The following is a 16,805-nucleotide window of genomic DNA, read 5'->3' as shown; positions in this document are numbered from 1 at the left end:
CTCAGTTAGGGCATTTGAAAGTTACAAGTTAGCCAGGAAAGACCTAAAGAGAGAGCTAAGAAAAACCAGGAGGGGACATGAGAAGTCATTGGCAGATAGGATCTAGGAAAACCCTAAGGCTTTCTACAGGTATGTCAGGAATAAAAGAATCGCTACAGTAAGATTAGGGCCAATCAAGCATAGTGGGAATGGAGGTTACGGCAGTTGAATGTTCCTCCTGCAGAATGTGGGAGGTAAAAGTCACCACTAGTGTCCCTGCTGACTGCATCTAGGGGAAATGCACCCAACTCCAGCTCCTCGAAAACCGCATTTGGGAACTAGAGCTGGAACTGGATGAACTTTGGATCATTTGGGGGGGGAAGGGGGGTAGTTTATTGAGAGGAGGTACAGGAAAGTACTCACACCTCAGGTAAAACATGAAGGTTACTGTCAGGGGACGGACAAGGTGGACCGAAGGGTCTGTTTTCGTGCTGTACACCTCTATGACTCTATCACTCTATGACTAATGCTCTGCTCCTTTTCCCCCTTCCCTTCTGAGCAACAGGGACAGACTCTGCCAGAGATCTGTTCCCCATTTCTTAGTCTTGGAACCTCCTCCCCTACCCCCACAGTATCCAAAGCAGTATGCTTGTTGTTGAGGGGAATGGCCACAGGGATCCCTGCCCTCATCAATCCTCTTTGTTACTTCTTCAAAAAACTCATCAAGTTTGTGAGACTTGATTTCCCATTCACAAAGCCATGTTGACTATCCCTAATCAGTTCTTGCCTTTCCAAATACATGTACATCCTGTCCCTCAGGAATCCCTCCAACAACTTGCCGACCATTGATGTGAGGCTGACTGGTCTGTAGTTCCCTGGCTTGTCTTTACCGCCCTTCTTAAACAGTGGCACCACGTTAGCCAACCTCCAGTCTTCCCGCACCTCACCTGTGACTATCGATGATACTAATATCTCAGTAAGAGGCCCAGCAATCACTTTTCTAGCTTCTCTCATCTTTTTCCCTACATTTTGTATCTTCCACAGTAAACACTGATGCAAAATACCTGTTTAGAATCTCACCATCTCCTGTGACTCCATACAAAGGCAGCCTTGCTGATCTTGGAGGGGTTCTATTCTCTGCCTAGTTATCCTTTTGTCGATAATGTATTTGTAAAAACCCTTTGGATTCTCCTTAATTTTATTCGCCAAAGCTATCTCATGTCCCCTTTTGCCCTCCTGATTTTCCTACTGATTTTCCTACTGCATTCATCGAGTGAATCTTCTAAGGATTCACTCGATGTATCCTGTTCAAACCTTACATATGCTTATTTTTTCTTAACCAAACCCTCAATTTCTTTAGTCATCCAGCATTCCCTATACCTTCCAGCCTTTCCTTTCACCCTAACAGGAATATACTTTCATTGGACTCTCGTTATCTCATTTCTGAAGGCTTTCCATTTTCCAGCCATCCCTTCACCTGCAAAAATCTGCCCCTAGTCAGCTTTTCAAAGTTCTTGCCTAAAACCGTCAAAATTTGCCTTTCTCTAATTTACAACTTCAATTTTTAGATCTGGTCTATCCTTTGCCATCACTGTTTTAAAACTAATAGAATTATGGTAGCTGGCCCTAAAGTGCTCGCCCATTGACACCTCAGTCACCTGCCCTGCCTTATTTTCCAAGACTAGGTCAAGTTTTGCGTCTTTTCTAGTATACATCCACATACTGAATCAGGAAATTGTCTTGTACACACTTAACAAATTCCTCTCCATCTAAACCCTTAACACTATGGCAGTCCCAGTCGATGTTTGGAAAGTTAAAATCCCCTACTATAACTACCCTATTATTCTTACAGATAGCTGAGATCTCCTCACAAGTTTGTTTCTCAATTTCCCTCTGACTATTGGGGGGTCTATAATACAATCCCAATAAGGTGATCATCCCTTTCTTCTTTCTCAATTCCATCCAAATAACTTCCCTGGATTATTTCTGGGAATATCCTCCCTCAGCACAGCTCCCTTATCAAAAATGCCACTCCCCTCCTCTCTTGCCTCCCTTTCTATCCTTCCTGTAGCATTTGTATCCTGGAACATTAAGCTGCCAGTCCTGTCCATCCTGAGCTAGGATTCTGTAATTTCTAAGATTTCCAAGTCCCATGTTCCTAACCATGCCCTGGGTTCAGCTGCCTTCCCAGTTAGGCCCCTTACATCGAAATAAATACAGTTTAATTATCAGTCATACCTTGTTCTCAGCTTTGTCCCTGCCTGCCCTGACTGTTTGACTCACTTCTGTTCTCAACTGTAACAGTCTCAGACTGATCTCTTTCTTCACTATCTCCCTGGGACCCCTTCCCCCCATCTCCCAGCCCCCTCCTTACTAGTTTAAATCGTCCTGAGCAGCTCTAGCAAATCTCTCTGTCAGTATATTAAACTCCTTCCAATTTAGGTGCAATCCGTCCTTCTTGTACAGGTCACTTCTACGCCAAAAAAGCTTCCAATGATCCAAAAATGTGAATCCTTCTCCCACACACCAGCTCCTCAGCCATGCATTCATCTGCTCTGTTCTCCTATTCCTGCCCTCACTAGTTCATAGCATCGGAAGTAATCCAGATATTACTACTCTCAAGGACCTCCTTTTTAAATTCCTGCCTAACTCTCTGTAATCTCCCTTCAGAATCTCAACCTTTTCCCTTCCTATATCGTTGGTTCCAATGTGGACAATGACCTCCTGCTGGCCCCTCTCCCCCTTGAGAACATTCTGCACCCTCTCTGAGACATCCTTGATCCTGGCACCAGGGAAGCAACACACCAAACTGATTTTTCACTGCTGGCTGCAGAAACGTCTGTCTGTACCTCGGACTACAGAGTCACATAAAACAATTGATCTCTTGGAACACATCATAACTCTCATTGCATTAGAGTCAGTCTCAATACCAGAAACTTGGCTGTTCTTGCTTCATTCCCCTGAGAATCCATCACCCCCTACATTTTCCAAAACAGCATACTTGTTTGAAAAGGGGATAGCCACAGAAGAGCTGAAAGTGTGTTGCTGGAAAAGCGCAGCAGGTCAGGCAGCATCCAAGGAGCAGGAGAATCGACGTTTTGGGCATAAGCCCTTCTTCAGGAGTAGGGTAAAATCTTCTAGAAGAAAGTGAGGACTGCAGATGCTGGAGATCAGAGCTGAAAATGTGTTGCTGGAAAAGCGCAGCAGGTCAGGCAGCATCCAGGGAACAGGAGAATCGACGTTTCGGGCATAAGCCCTTCTTCGGGCATAGCCCGAAACGTCTATGCCCGAAACGTCGATTCTCCTGTTCCCTGGATGCTGCCTGACCTGCTGCGCTTTTCCAGCAACACATGTTCAGCTCTGATCTCCAGCATCTGCAGTCCTCACTTTCTCCCATAGCTACAGAAGACTCCTGCATGAACTGCCTACCTCTCTTACCTTTCCTGGAGTTAACCCATTTATATGACTATATCTGTGACTTTCCCCCTTTCCTGTAACTGCCATACATCACATCCCCTTGTTCTTGTAAATTCCTCATTGCCTCTGTCACTCCAACAGATCCATTCGATCAGAGGGGATTCGCAACCAAAGGCATTTATTGCAGATATAATCCTTAGTAAACTCTCCTTAACTCCCACATCCGACAAGAAGAGCACATCACTCTACTAAGGGCCATTTATGCTTCTTTCAATCTCCAGCCCCAGAAAATAGCACTATGTTATTTCTCTACAAAACACTACTCCAGGTTAAATTAATATTTATGGGGCGCATTTTAAGTTTAATCAAGAGACATATCTCAATAAATCATATAATCAAGGAGGATGAGAGTAGTGAACTCAGAACTAAGATTTCAGCATCCCTTGAAGGCACCAGCAGGCAAGAAGTTGGTTTGAAGTATGTCTACTCACTACTGCAGACTTACTGTAAGGACACTCTTAAAATATTCGCTTATCTGTTTCTGTGCTGTGACCTCTCCCAAACAGGTTCCTCCATGATTAGTTGTGAATTTCACTGTTTGTTAATTTTCCCAGGCGCACTCCGATGTCCAGCAATACATGAATTCAAACAGCAAAGGCAGTAACTGTGCAGGTTCACTGCTGTGTCACTGCTGGGTTTCTTTCTCACCATTTCTCCTGCACTAACCTCACATGTGCTTTCTTTGTCTGTTCCTCTCCCTTTTAAAAGTGATGTTGTTTTGACTATTTTTTTCTCCAAAGTTCCAAAACAATCTAACAGCATATAAAACAGTAAGTGCTGCTCCTAGAATTTGAGGAAATCACCTCCAACACCTAAAATTCCAAAAACAATGAGCAGCCTGTTACAGCCAGAAATTTTTCCTGTCCTCCATCTTGGATTACCCAGAATCCTCGTTATTGGGGACTCCATAGTTAGGGGGACAGAGAGGAGATTCTGTGAGAACGAGAGAGACTCACGGTTGGTGTGTTGCGTCCAAGGTGCCAGGGTTTGTGATGTCTCTGATCATGTTTTTGGGATCCTTGAGGGGGAAGGGGGAGCAGCCCCAAGTCGTGGTCCACATAGATATGAATCGCATAGGTAGGAAGAGAGATGGGGATTTAAAGCAGAAATTTATGGAGCTCGGGCGGAAGCTTAGAGCTAGAACAAACAGAGTTGTTATCTTTAGTTTGTTACCCATGCCACATAGGGAGAGAAAGGAATGGCTACAGGAATGGTGCAGGAGGGAATGTTTTGGATTCTTGGATAATTGTAACTCTTTCTGGGGAAGGTGGGACCTCTACAAACAGGGTGGTCTTCACCTGAACCAGAGGGGTACCAATATCCTTGGGGGGAAATTTGCTAATGCTCTTTAGGTGGGTTGAAACTAATTCAGCAGCGGGACGGGAACCAAAATTGTAGTTTGAGTAGATGGGAGGATGAGAGTAGTGAACTCAGAACTAAGATTTCAGCATCCCTTGAAGGCACCAGCAGGCAAGAAGTTGGTTTGAAGTATGTCTACTTCAACATCAGGAGCATCTGGAACTTGCAGTATGGGTTAGTACCTGGGATTTTGATGTTGTGGCCATTTCAGAGACATGGTTAGAGCAGGGTCAGGAATGGTTATTGCAGGTTCCGGGATTTAGATGTTTCAGTAAGAACAGAGAAAATGGTAAAAGAAGGGGAGGTGTGGCACTATTAGTCAAGGGCAGTATTACGGTTGCAGGAAGGACATTTGAGGACTCATCTACTGAGGTAGTATGGGCTGAGATTAGAAACAGAAAAGGAGAGGTTACTCTATTGTTTTCTATAGGCGTCCAAATAGTTTCAGAGATGTAGAGGATAGGATAGCCAAGATGATCCTTGATAGGAGCGAGAGTGACAGGGTAGTTGTTATGGGGGAACTTTAACTTTCCAAATATTGACTAGGAATACTATAGTTCAAGTACTTTAGATGGATCAGTTTTTGTCCAATGTGTGCAGGAGGATTTCCTGACACAGTATGTAGACAGGCCAACAAGGGGCAAGGTCACATTAGATTTGGCACTGGGTAATGAACCCGGCCAGGTCTTAGATTTGGAGGTAGGTGAGCACTTTGGTGATGGTGACCACAATTTGGTTATGTTTACTTGAGTGATGGAAAGGAATATGTATATACCGCAGGGGAAGAGTTATTGCTGGGGGAAAGACAATTACGATGCGATTAGGCAAGACTTACGATGCATAGGATGGGGAAGGAGACTGCAGGGGATGGGCACAATTGAAATGTGGAGCTTATTCAAGGACCAGCTACTGCGGGTCCTGATAATTATGTACTGGTCAGACAGGGAGGAAGTTGCCGAGTGCAGGAGCCGTGATTTACTAAGGAATTGAATCTCTTGCCTAGAGGAAGAAGAAGGCTTATGTTAGGATGCGATGTGATGGCTCAGTTAGCGAGCTTGAGAGTTACAAGTTAGCCAGGAAAGACCTAAAGAGAGAGCTAAGAAAAGCCAGGAGGGAACATGAGAAGTCATTGGCAGATAGGATCAAGGAAAACCCTAAGGCTTTCTACAGGTATGTCAGGAATAAAAAGATCACTACAGTAAGATCAGGGCCAATCAAGCATAGTAGTGGGAAGTTGGGTGTGGAGTCAGAGGAGATAAGGGAAGTGCTAAATGAATACTTTTCGTCAGTATTCACACTAGAAAAAGGCAATGTAATCGAGGAGAATACTGAGGTACATACTACTAGACTAGATGGGATTTAGATGCATAAGGAGGAGATATTAGCAATTCTGGAAAGTGTAATAGTAGATACATCCTCTGGGCTGGATGGGATTTACCCTACAATTTTCTGGGAAGCCAGGGAGGATATTGCCGAGCCATTGGCTTTGATCTTTATGTCTACAGGAATAGTGCCAGAAGACTGGAGGAAAGCAAATGTTGTCCCCTTGTTCAAGAAAGGGAGTAGAGACAACCCTGGAAATTATAGACCAGTGAGCCTTACTTCAGTTGTGGGTAAAGTGTTGGAAAGGTTATAAGAGATAGGATTTATAATCATTTAGAGAGGAATAAGTTGATTATGGATAGTCAGCACGGTTTTGTGAAGGGTATGGAATGCCTCACAAACCTTATGGAGTTATTTGAGAAGGTGGCCAAACAGGTGATTGAGGGTAAAGCAGTTGATGTGATGTATATGGATTTCAGTAAGGCATTTCATAAGATTCCCCACGGTAGGCTATTGCACAAAATACAGAGGCATGGGATTAAGGGTGATTTAGCGGTTTGGATCAGAAATTGGCTAGCTGAAAGAAGGCAGAGAGTGGTGGTTGATGGGAAATATTCATCCTGGAGTTTAATTACTAGTGGGGTACCACAAGGATCTATTTTGGGTTCACTGTTGTTTGTCATTTATATAAATGACCTGGATGAGGGCATAGAAGGATAGGTCAGTAAATTTGCGGATGACACTAAGGTCGGTAGAGTTGTGGACAGTGACAAAGGATGTTGTAGGTTACAGAGAGACATAGATAAGCTTCAAAGCTGGGCTGAGAGGTGGCAAATGAAGTTTAATGCAGAAAAGTGTGAGGTGATTCACTTTAGAAGGAATAACAGGTATGCAGAGTACTTGGTTAATGATAAGATTCTAGGTAGTGTAGATGAGCAGAGAGATCTCGGAGTCCAGGTACATAGATCCTTGAAAGTTGCCACCCAGGTTGATAGGGTTGTTAAGAAAACATATGGTGTGTTGGCTTTTATTGGTAGAGTGATAGAGTTTTGGAACCATGAGGTCATGCTGCAGCTGTACAAAACTCTGGTGTGGCCACATTTAGAGTATTGCGTACAGTTCTGGTCACTGCATGATAAGAAGGATGTGGAAGCTTTGGAAAGGGTTCAGAGGAGATTTAGTAGGATGTTGCCTGGTATGGAAGGAAGGTCTTATGAAGAAAGCTGAAGGACTTGAGGCTGTTTTCGTTAAAGAGAAGGTTGAGAGGTGACTTAATTGAGACATAAAAGATAATCAGAGGGTTAGAAAGGGTGGACAGTGAGAGCCTTTTTCCTCGGATGGCGATGGCTAGCATGATGGGACATTGCTTTTGATAGGTATAGGACAGATGTCAGAGGTAGTTTCTTTACTCAGAGAGTAGTAAACCATGGAATGCACTGACTGCAACAGTAGTAGACTCACCAACTTTAAGGGCATTTAAGTGGTCATTGGAGAGACATATGGACGAGAATGGCATGGTGTAGATTAGAGGGGCATCAGATTGTTTCCACAGGTCGGTGCAACATTGAGGGCCAAAGGGCCTGTACTGCACTGTGATGTTCTACGTTCTAATGTTCTATGTTCAAAAAAGCAGTGGACCCAGCACCGATCCTTGTGGCACTCCACTGGTCATAGGCCTCCAGTCTGAGAAGCAACTCTCAACCACTATCCTCTGTCTTCTACCTTCAACCCAGTTCTGCATCCAAATGGCCAGTTCTCTCTGTATTCCATGTGATCTAACCTTGTTAACCAGTCTACTGTGAGGAACCTTGTTAAACACCTTAATGAGGTCCATATAGATCACATCCATCCACTCTGCACTCATCAATCCTCTTTGTTACTTCCTCAAAAAACTCAATCAAGTTAGTGAGAAATGATTTCCAACACACAAAGCCATGTTTGCTGTCCCTACTCAGTTCTTGCCTTTCCAAATACATGTAAATGCTGTCCCTCAAGATTCCCTCCAACAACATGCCCACCATCAATGTAAGGCTCACCGGTCTATAGTTTCTTGGCTTTTCCTTACCACATTTCTAAAGTCGTGACACTATGTTAGCCAACCTCCACTGTTCTGGCACCTCACCTGTGACTATCGATGATCCAAATATTTTAGCAAGGGGCTCAGCAATCATTACCCAGCTTCCAACGGAGTTCTAGGGTACACCTGATTAGGTTCTGGGGATTTATCCACCGTTATGCATTTTAAGAAATCCAGCACCTCCTCCTCTGTAATATGAACCTACCTCCATCACACTCAGGCAGTGCATTCCAGACTCCAACCACACATTCTATGAAAAAGCTTTTCCTCATATCATTTCTGTTTCTTGAATTATTTATTTTAATCTGTGCCCTCTCATTCTCGATCTTTTCATGAGTGGGAACATTTTCTCCCATTTGCTCAGTTCAGACCTCTCATGATTTCGAATACTTCAATTAAAATTCCTTTCAGCTTCATCTTCTGCAAGGAAAATAGTCTCAACTTCTCTAAATTATCTTCTTAACTGAAATTCCTCATCCTTAGAACCATTCTTGTGAACCTCTTCTGCACATTCTCAAATGTCTTCATATCACTCCTAAATCATAAAAGTCATTGAGGTCGACAGTACAGAAAAAGAAAGCTGGTATTGGCTCCTCCTCCAAACCAGCTTTCTTTCACTTATGTTCTAACCTCAATCTTACTGGATTCTCATTCACATTCTCCTCGGGATCTTCTTTCCTCGTCTCTGATTTCTCTTCCCATCTCATCCTCTTTTGCCCAATCTTTTTCCGCTGCCTATTTTTTTCTGACATCTTCAGCCTCTTCCCACTTCCCATCCACTACCCTTCAGCTTCTCTTCATCACTCTAATTTTTCTCCCTTTGCTCATCCTCTATGCCTGAGAGCTCTGATGAAAATAATAGTTTTAATAACAGTTCAGAAACAAAAAGAGAATGAAGACAGTACAATAACGGTTAAATAATATGTGTTAGATAGTACAGGTAAAGTGAGATTGCAAGCATTGACTTTGGGAATCCAAAGACCCCTGTGGAACTAGGAAAAGGAGGGGGAGTTACGGGAGAACATTGATGAGGTGACAGGGATATATATCCTGAACCCCTTTCACTCTAAACAGGTTAGAAGGGGGCTTTCTTCTTACGCTCCATTTTTAATGCGATTGTTCACCTGACAATTGTTCCCAATGGTCACATCTATCTGACAGAGTCCACTTCAACATTCCTTTGGCCACTATTCAACATTAAAAGTCATGATGATAACGTTCTCATTAAGATCTTTGATAATCAACATCCACTTCTTTGGACAGCATTAAATTATTCACCCTTATGGAATTCCATAACGTCTGTCTTGGGGATTGTCTACATATCCAGCATTCATATGTGATGTTACTGTAATGACCACAGCATGGTTGGTGAAAGGCTGCTAACTTTCAGTGGAGAGAACCAGAGATCATCTTGCATAACAATTTGAGTAGTGCCAGGCTCTGAAGCCTGACTTCAGACTGCACCACCTTGTCATAGGTGCCAGGAGTTTTCAGCTAGTTCGTTGAGAAGACCAGACTGGTGAAGGAGCAGTGATGGTAACATGAGGGCTCTTCTGGAGTACTGAGTCCAGTTCTGGTCTCCCTGTTATATGAAGGATATTAAGCTGGAAAAGGCTTAGAAGAGACTTACCAGGACATTGCCAGGAATGGAGGGTTTGAGTTATAAGGAAAGGCTGGGACCTTTTTTTCACTGGAGAGTAGGAGGTAGAAGGGTGACCTTATAGAGGTTTATAAAATCATGTAAGGTATAAATAAGGGAATGGCAGATGTCTTTTCCCTAGGGTGAGGTATTTCAGGATGAGGGGGCATATTTTTAAGGTGAGGGGAGAAAGATTTTTAAAATACATAAGAGGCAATATTTTTACACAGACAGTGACTTGTGTGTAGAATTAACTTGCAGAGGAAGTGGCAGATTTGGGTAGTTACAACGTTTAAAAGACATTTAGATGATACATGAATAAGAAATATTTAGAGGGATATGGGCCAACCGCAGGCAGGTGGGACTGGTTTAGTTTGGAATTATGGTTGGCATGGACTGCTTGGATTAAAAGGGTCGGATTCTGTGCTCTATGACTCTATAAATCACTGTCATCCACAGGGTCACTGCCACTCACATGGAGCAGCATCTCACCAACCTGCTGGAGGCCAGATTGCTCACCTGTTCTAAAAGGCTCCAATACCCATCCAAATGCCATTTAAATGTTGTAATTGTACCAGTCTCCACCACTTTCTCTGGCAGGTCATTCCATATACACAGCATGCTTTGTCTGAAAAGGTTGCCCCTTAGTTCCCTTTTATATCTTTCCCCTCTCACCCTAAACCTATGCCCTCTAGTTCAGGATTCCCACACCTCAGGGAAAAGACCTTGTCTATTTATCCTATCCATGTCTCTCATGATTTTATAAACCTCTCAAGGTCACCCCTCAGCCTCCGACACTCCAGGGAAAACAGCCCCAACCTATTCAGCCTCTCCCAAAAGCTGAAATCCTGCAACCCTAGCAACATCCTTGTAAATTTTTTCTGAACCCTTTCAAGTTCCACAACATCCTTCCGATAGGCAGGAGACCAGAATTGCAAGAGCAGAAACTATTTAGGAATCTCCTCAAAATCTCCCTGAAGGGAATCCCACTGACTCATGGGCAACCTTCATTTGTCGGTGAGGCAAATAGAGACCAAAAGGTTTGTGTCCATGCTGTACTCCTCTATGACTCTATGACACTAAGCACCTTTTGAAAACTGAACTGCAGCCAGGTTGGGAACATTGAGTTGCATGAGAGCAAACATGATTTCTTGTAATCAATTTGAGCTTCCACTCTATCATTCAGTCACTGAGTAGCTGTGCCTTTTTTGTAGTGAAAGCTGAGATGGCACTTAAACTCTCCATCATAACTGAATCTGTTAGTGCTTGCAAGGAGTTGGTTACCAATTCCAGAGTGCAAACAATGCTAAACTCTAAGGTCTCTGAGCCACATTTGATCCAGGCATCTCCATGGTCCTTGAGAGTTATCTAACAAGCTATCTAACAGGCTTGCCAAAGTACCAAGTGTCTTGGTTTGCATCTTCATCAGTGTTTTCCAATAGGCTGTCCTATCAATGGCCTATGAGTCCACATTGTAAAGCTTCTTGGTGACCTCATCATCTAAAGTAGTGGCAGACAAACTAACTCTTTACTCCTGCCTGGACAGCAGCACACTCATGCCTGGTGATTCCCCTTGTACTGATTCCAACTCCATACCACCCTATGAGATACACACAATGTCAGAATCTAAATCGATGATTATCAAAGTCAAATCAATTGATGGGTACTTCCTCATCACAACTGTGACACTGCTCTCTCTCTGTTCCTCTTGGGTGTACAAAATCGTAAGGGGCATGGAGGGGATAAATAGGCAAAGTCTTTTCCCTGGGGTCAGGGAGTCCAGAACTAGCGGGCATAGGTTTAGGGTGAGAGGGGAAAGATATAAAAGAGACCTAAGGGCCAACTTTTTCACGCAGAGGGTGGTACGTGTATGGAATGAGCTGCCAGAGGAAGTGGTGGAGGCTAATACAATTGCAACATTTAAAAGGCATTTGGGTGGCTATGAATAGGAAGGGTTTGGAGGGATATGGGCCGGGTGCTGACAAGTAGGACTAGATTGTGTTGGGATATCTGGTCAGCATGGATGAGTTGGACCGAAAGGTCTGTTTCTGTGCTGTACATCCCTATGACTCTACTGTGGTTTGCTAGGAGCAGGTCTTGGGGACCTAAAACATAACAGAAGGAGGAAAGGGTTGGGGTGAGGGCAGGGGGAATCAGGGAATGCCATGAGGTTGGGTATGAGCATGATGCCCATGGTTGCACCATCTGCAGCATTCACTTCATACCCAAGATAACAGATTATGGGTGCAGAGGGAGTTGAGAAAAAACCAAAAGTAGGAACATATCATCATGCTCCCCACAACACTTGAGTGTGTACATTCTGTTCCTGTTTGACTCTGTTGCATGAGACAATTCCCTGAGGTTTTATTTCACCACAGAAGTTTTGTTCGCTTAATATTTTGATACTTCTTTTGCATCAGGTTGTAAGACTGCACAACTCAGGAGCAATAAGTTTCTTTGTGCGTCAATTCCATTTTAATGAGACCGAAAATTGTATTAACATCTGTTAATAATCATAAAGCCACATGATGACGTTTCAGACTATTTAAAACTTAGGACAAGTGGGTGAATATAGATTTATAGAACTGAACATGAATGATTATTGCCTAGTAGGAATGTTTGAAAGGCTTGTCTAATTCATCACTGTTTTGAGAAACCTGGGCAATCTGCAGGTAGCTAATCTGATTTATTTTTTTGTCGGAAAGGGCAGAGGTGGTAGAAAGGAAGATAAAGGCCAGAGGAAAGAATCATTGGAAGGTTTGCATGTAGAAATGATTATAAGAAATAATTTTTCAAACTTCTGTGTAAATATCTATGCTTGAATTTTATAAATTCTCAAGTATACAAGAATTAAAAATAATAACATAAAATTCGGGAAATACACAAAGGTTAGTTATAATTTTAAAGGAAAAAAGACTGGTTATAACGTCTTGGGTGTGCACATGTCATCTTCAAAACATTTAAACTTGTAAAAACGTATATGACAAAATTGAGAAGTTAATTTGTATTTTGAAACAACTCCAATTTCACAAGCAGGAGCATTGCAATTCAGTATTCTTTGCCAATATTCCTTTGAGGCTAGTTCTGTGACTCAAATGCTATGCATTTATATAATCTGAATCTTCCAACAGAATTACATCAGGAGGCAAGCTGAACAAAAGGCACAAGTTATCACTAATACCAATAATGTAGATGAATAAAATCGATAAGACTATCAATGCTTGTTGTTTAAGATTAGGTTTCTCAATAGTTTGAAACAGTTTTGTAGTGAAAACAGATACGTGGCGAAAACAAACTGCTTACAAAGTAGACAAAGGACAATTAGTCACATGTGGTGAATTGAGCAGCTGCCTAATCTGGTGGCATTTGAGTGTTGTTTAGTCAGCAAGATTAATCTGACATAACAGTTAGTCACTTCTTTCCACTTTATAAAAATTAATTCATGATTACCCAACTTTGATGCAACTGGGTTATATTACATTTTAATTTTTCTTTCAACTTGCAGATGTCCTTTCCTCTACTTCATGCTTTTCTATTTGGTTTTGCAATCTTCCTTTCTGTGTCAGTTTCAGTTTAAAACAGAGTTGATAGAATGGATTAGAATACAGGGGGAGGCCATTTTGCTTAGAAATAATGATCCAATTAAAAGGCTATTCAATTATCCCTATTCGTTGCTCCTTCACTGTTTTACCCAATAATCTCCTTGGAGTCCAGTTCACTTGTCGCAGATCCTCTTTCAACATTTCAATGTCTTATTTCTCAAAATATTTCTACACTCTCATTTATAGACCTTCCATTCTTCTGAATTTTCTGTTTCACCTTCTTTTCTTTTTATCTGATTAAATCAAAGTTAACGCAACAGAAACCTGTTCTACCCAACCTATTGCAGTACCTTTAGCCGAAACTCATCCCATTTAACATATTAATAGCTCTTTGATTATTGTCTCTCGATCTAAAGATGCAGTATCGGAACTACCTGCACTGGTAAAGCATTGCTCCTCCAAATGCTTTCTGCATAAAAACAATTTTTTCACACTTCAGTTGCAACCTTAAAATTATAGTGACCACTCCTCTTGCCACCCCAAAGAAAATAAACGATAAGACCATAAGACATAGGAGCAGAAATTAGGCCATTCAGAGCATTGAGTCTGCTCCACTGACAGGTTTTTCAACCCCATTCTGTTGCCTTCTCCTCATAACCCTTGTTCCCTTTAACAATCAAGAACCTATCTATCTCAGTCTTAAATATACTAAATGACCTAGCCTCTACAGCCTTCTGTGGCAATGAATTCCATAGATACACCACTCTCTGGCTGAAGAAGTTTCTCCTCATCTCCATTCTAAAGGGTCTTCCCTTTACTCTAAGGTTGTACCATCGGGTCCTAGTCTGTCCTACCAATGGAAATATCTTCCCAAAATCTACAATTTCAGTATTCTGTAAGTTTCAATTAGATCCACCCTCATCCTTCTAAACTCCAGAATCCTCAAATGTTCTTCACATGTTAAGCCTTTCATTCCTGGGATCATTCCTGTGAACCTCGTCTGGACCCACTCCAGAGCCAGTATATCCTTCCTGAGATATGGGGTCTAAGATTGCTCACAATATTCTAAATGGGGTCTGACTAGAGCCTTATGAAGTCTGAGAAGTACATCCCTACTTTTATATTCAAGTCCTCTCAAAATAAACGCCAACATTGTATTTGCCTTCCTAGCCAGGAAATCCATTTTTCAAATTAACCTTAAGAGATCCTGGATTAGGACTCCCAAGTCCTTTTGCACTTCAGATTTCTGAATTTTCTCCCCATTTAGAAAATAGCCCATGCCGCCACTCTTCTTACCAAAGTGCATGACCTCACACTTTCCTACATTGCACTCCATCTGCCACTTCTTTTGCCACTCTCCTAATTGGTCCAAATCCTTCTGCATCCTCCCTGCCTTCTCAATACTAGCTGTCCCTCCACCTATCTTTGTATCATCTGCAAACCTAGCCAGAATGCTCCCAGTTCCTTCATCTACATCATTCATGTATAAAGTGAAAAGTTGTGGCCTCAACACTGATGCTTGCAGACTAGTCACTGGCTGCCATCCTGAGAAAGACCTTTTTATCCCAACTCTCTGCTTTCTGCCAGACAGTCAATCTTCTATCCATGCTAGTACCTTGCCTTTGACACCATGGGCCCTTATCTTACTCATTAGCCTCCTCTGTGGCACCTTGTCAAAGGCCTTCTTGAAGTCCAGGTAGATAACATCCATTGGCTTTCCTTAGTCTAACCTTCTCAATAGCTCCTCAAAGAATTCTAGCAGATTTGTCAGGCATGACCTCCCCTTGATGAAACCACACTGACTTTACCTTGTTTTACCATACACTTGCAAGCATTCAGAAATCTCATTCTTCACAATTGACTTTAAAATCTTACCCACAACCGGTTCCTTCACCTTAAAACCCCTTACCAAGTCTGCCTAATTGCACATTGCTAAATCCAGAATTGTCTGTTCTCTACTGAGCTCCGCCACAAACATCTCACTCTTTCTTACTCTATCAAAGCCTGTCATGATTTTTTTAAAAACTCGTTCGATCCTGTGCCATGTCTATAAGACAGACAGAAATCCAGAAAGAGTTCAGATAACTAGGTTAAAAATTACAACACCGCATTAAAGTCCAACAGGTTTATCTGGAAGCACTAGCTTTTGAAGGACTGCTTCTTCATCAGGTGGTTGTGGAGCAGAATCAGAAGACACAGAACTTATAGCAAGAGGATTGTAGTGTTATGGAATGTAATATTGAACAAATTTAGCTTAAGTCTTTCATCTTTTAGAACGATCAAGTTAATTTCGGTTCCTTCAAATGTAAATTCCAGAACTTTTTTAAAGTTACATTCTTAAAATAGCTTTAACAATAGGTGCCATCTCAGCTCAGATAATGTATTGAAGGTGTGAGGTTAAACTCTGTCTGTGTCCCAAAGTTAGATCAGACTGATTCTATCTCTAAGGTGGGATTTACAGAATCTTACATGGATTTATGCAGTTTTTGAGCAAAAGAAAATGTAATTCTGTAAGTACAAATTCACCCCACAAACTTATATGTGTGTGCATGCAGGGGAGACCAATTGAGTGTGTGCATGTGGGTGTGTGAGCGTCTGTGAGAGAGTATGTGTATGTGTGTGAGTATAACAGGGTATAAGTCTGTGAGAGGGTACGTGTGTGGGTGTGAGTGTGGGGGGTGTATGTGTCAGCATACGAGAGAGAGCTTGTGTATGAGAGAGGGTCTGCATGAGTGTGTAGATATGTAGGAGTGCTTGTGTGCATATGTGTGGGAGTGTATAATGCAGTGGGGTCACCTGTAGTATGACATGAATCCAAGGTTCCGGTTGAGACCATCCCCATGGGTACCGAACTCGGCAATCAGCATCTGCTTGGCCACCTTGCGTTGTTGCCTGTCCCAAAGTCTGCCTTGGAGGATGGTCACCCGAAGGTCAGAGGCTGAATGCCCCGGACCGCTGAAGTGTTCTCCGAGTGGGAGGGAACACTCCTGCCTAGTAATTGTTGTGCAATGTTCATTCATCTGTTGCATTAGCCTTTGCTCAGTCTCGCCAATGTACCATGCCTCAGGGCATCCTTGCCTGCAGTGTATCAGATAGACAATGTTGGCCGAGTCACATGAGTACCTGTTGCATGGGTGGAGTCCCCACATGTAATGGTGGTATCCATTCAACACTCTGACACGTCTGTCATGACAGGGTTATATGGTGTCGTCCTGAAGATCAGATAGTTTACTGCGAACAATGATCTGTTTGAGGTTTGGTGGGTGTTTAAAGGCAAGAAGTGGAGGCGTGAGGAAGGTCTTGGTGAGGTGCTCAGCCTCATTGATAATGTGTTGCAGGCTGTGAAGAACATGGCGTAGTTTTTCGGCTTCTGGGAAGTACTGGACAATGGATGGTACCCTGTCAGTTG

This window comes from Chiloscyllium plagiosum, chromosome 12, assembly GCF_004010195.1.
Source record: "Chiloscyllium plagiosum isolate BGI_BamShark_2017 chromosome 12, ASM401019v2, whole genome shotgun sequence".
Lineage (NCBI taxonomy): Eukaryota > Metazoa > Chordata > Chondrichthyes > Orectolobiformes > Hemiscylliidae > Chiloscyllium > Chiloscyllium plagiosum.
This window is presented reverse-complemented; position numbering follows the sequence as displayed.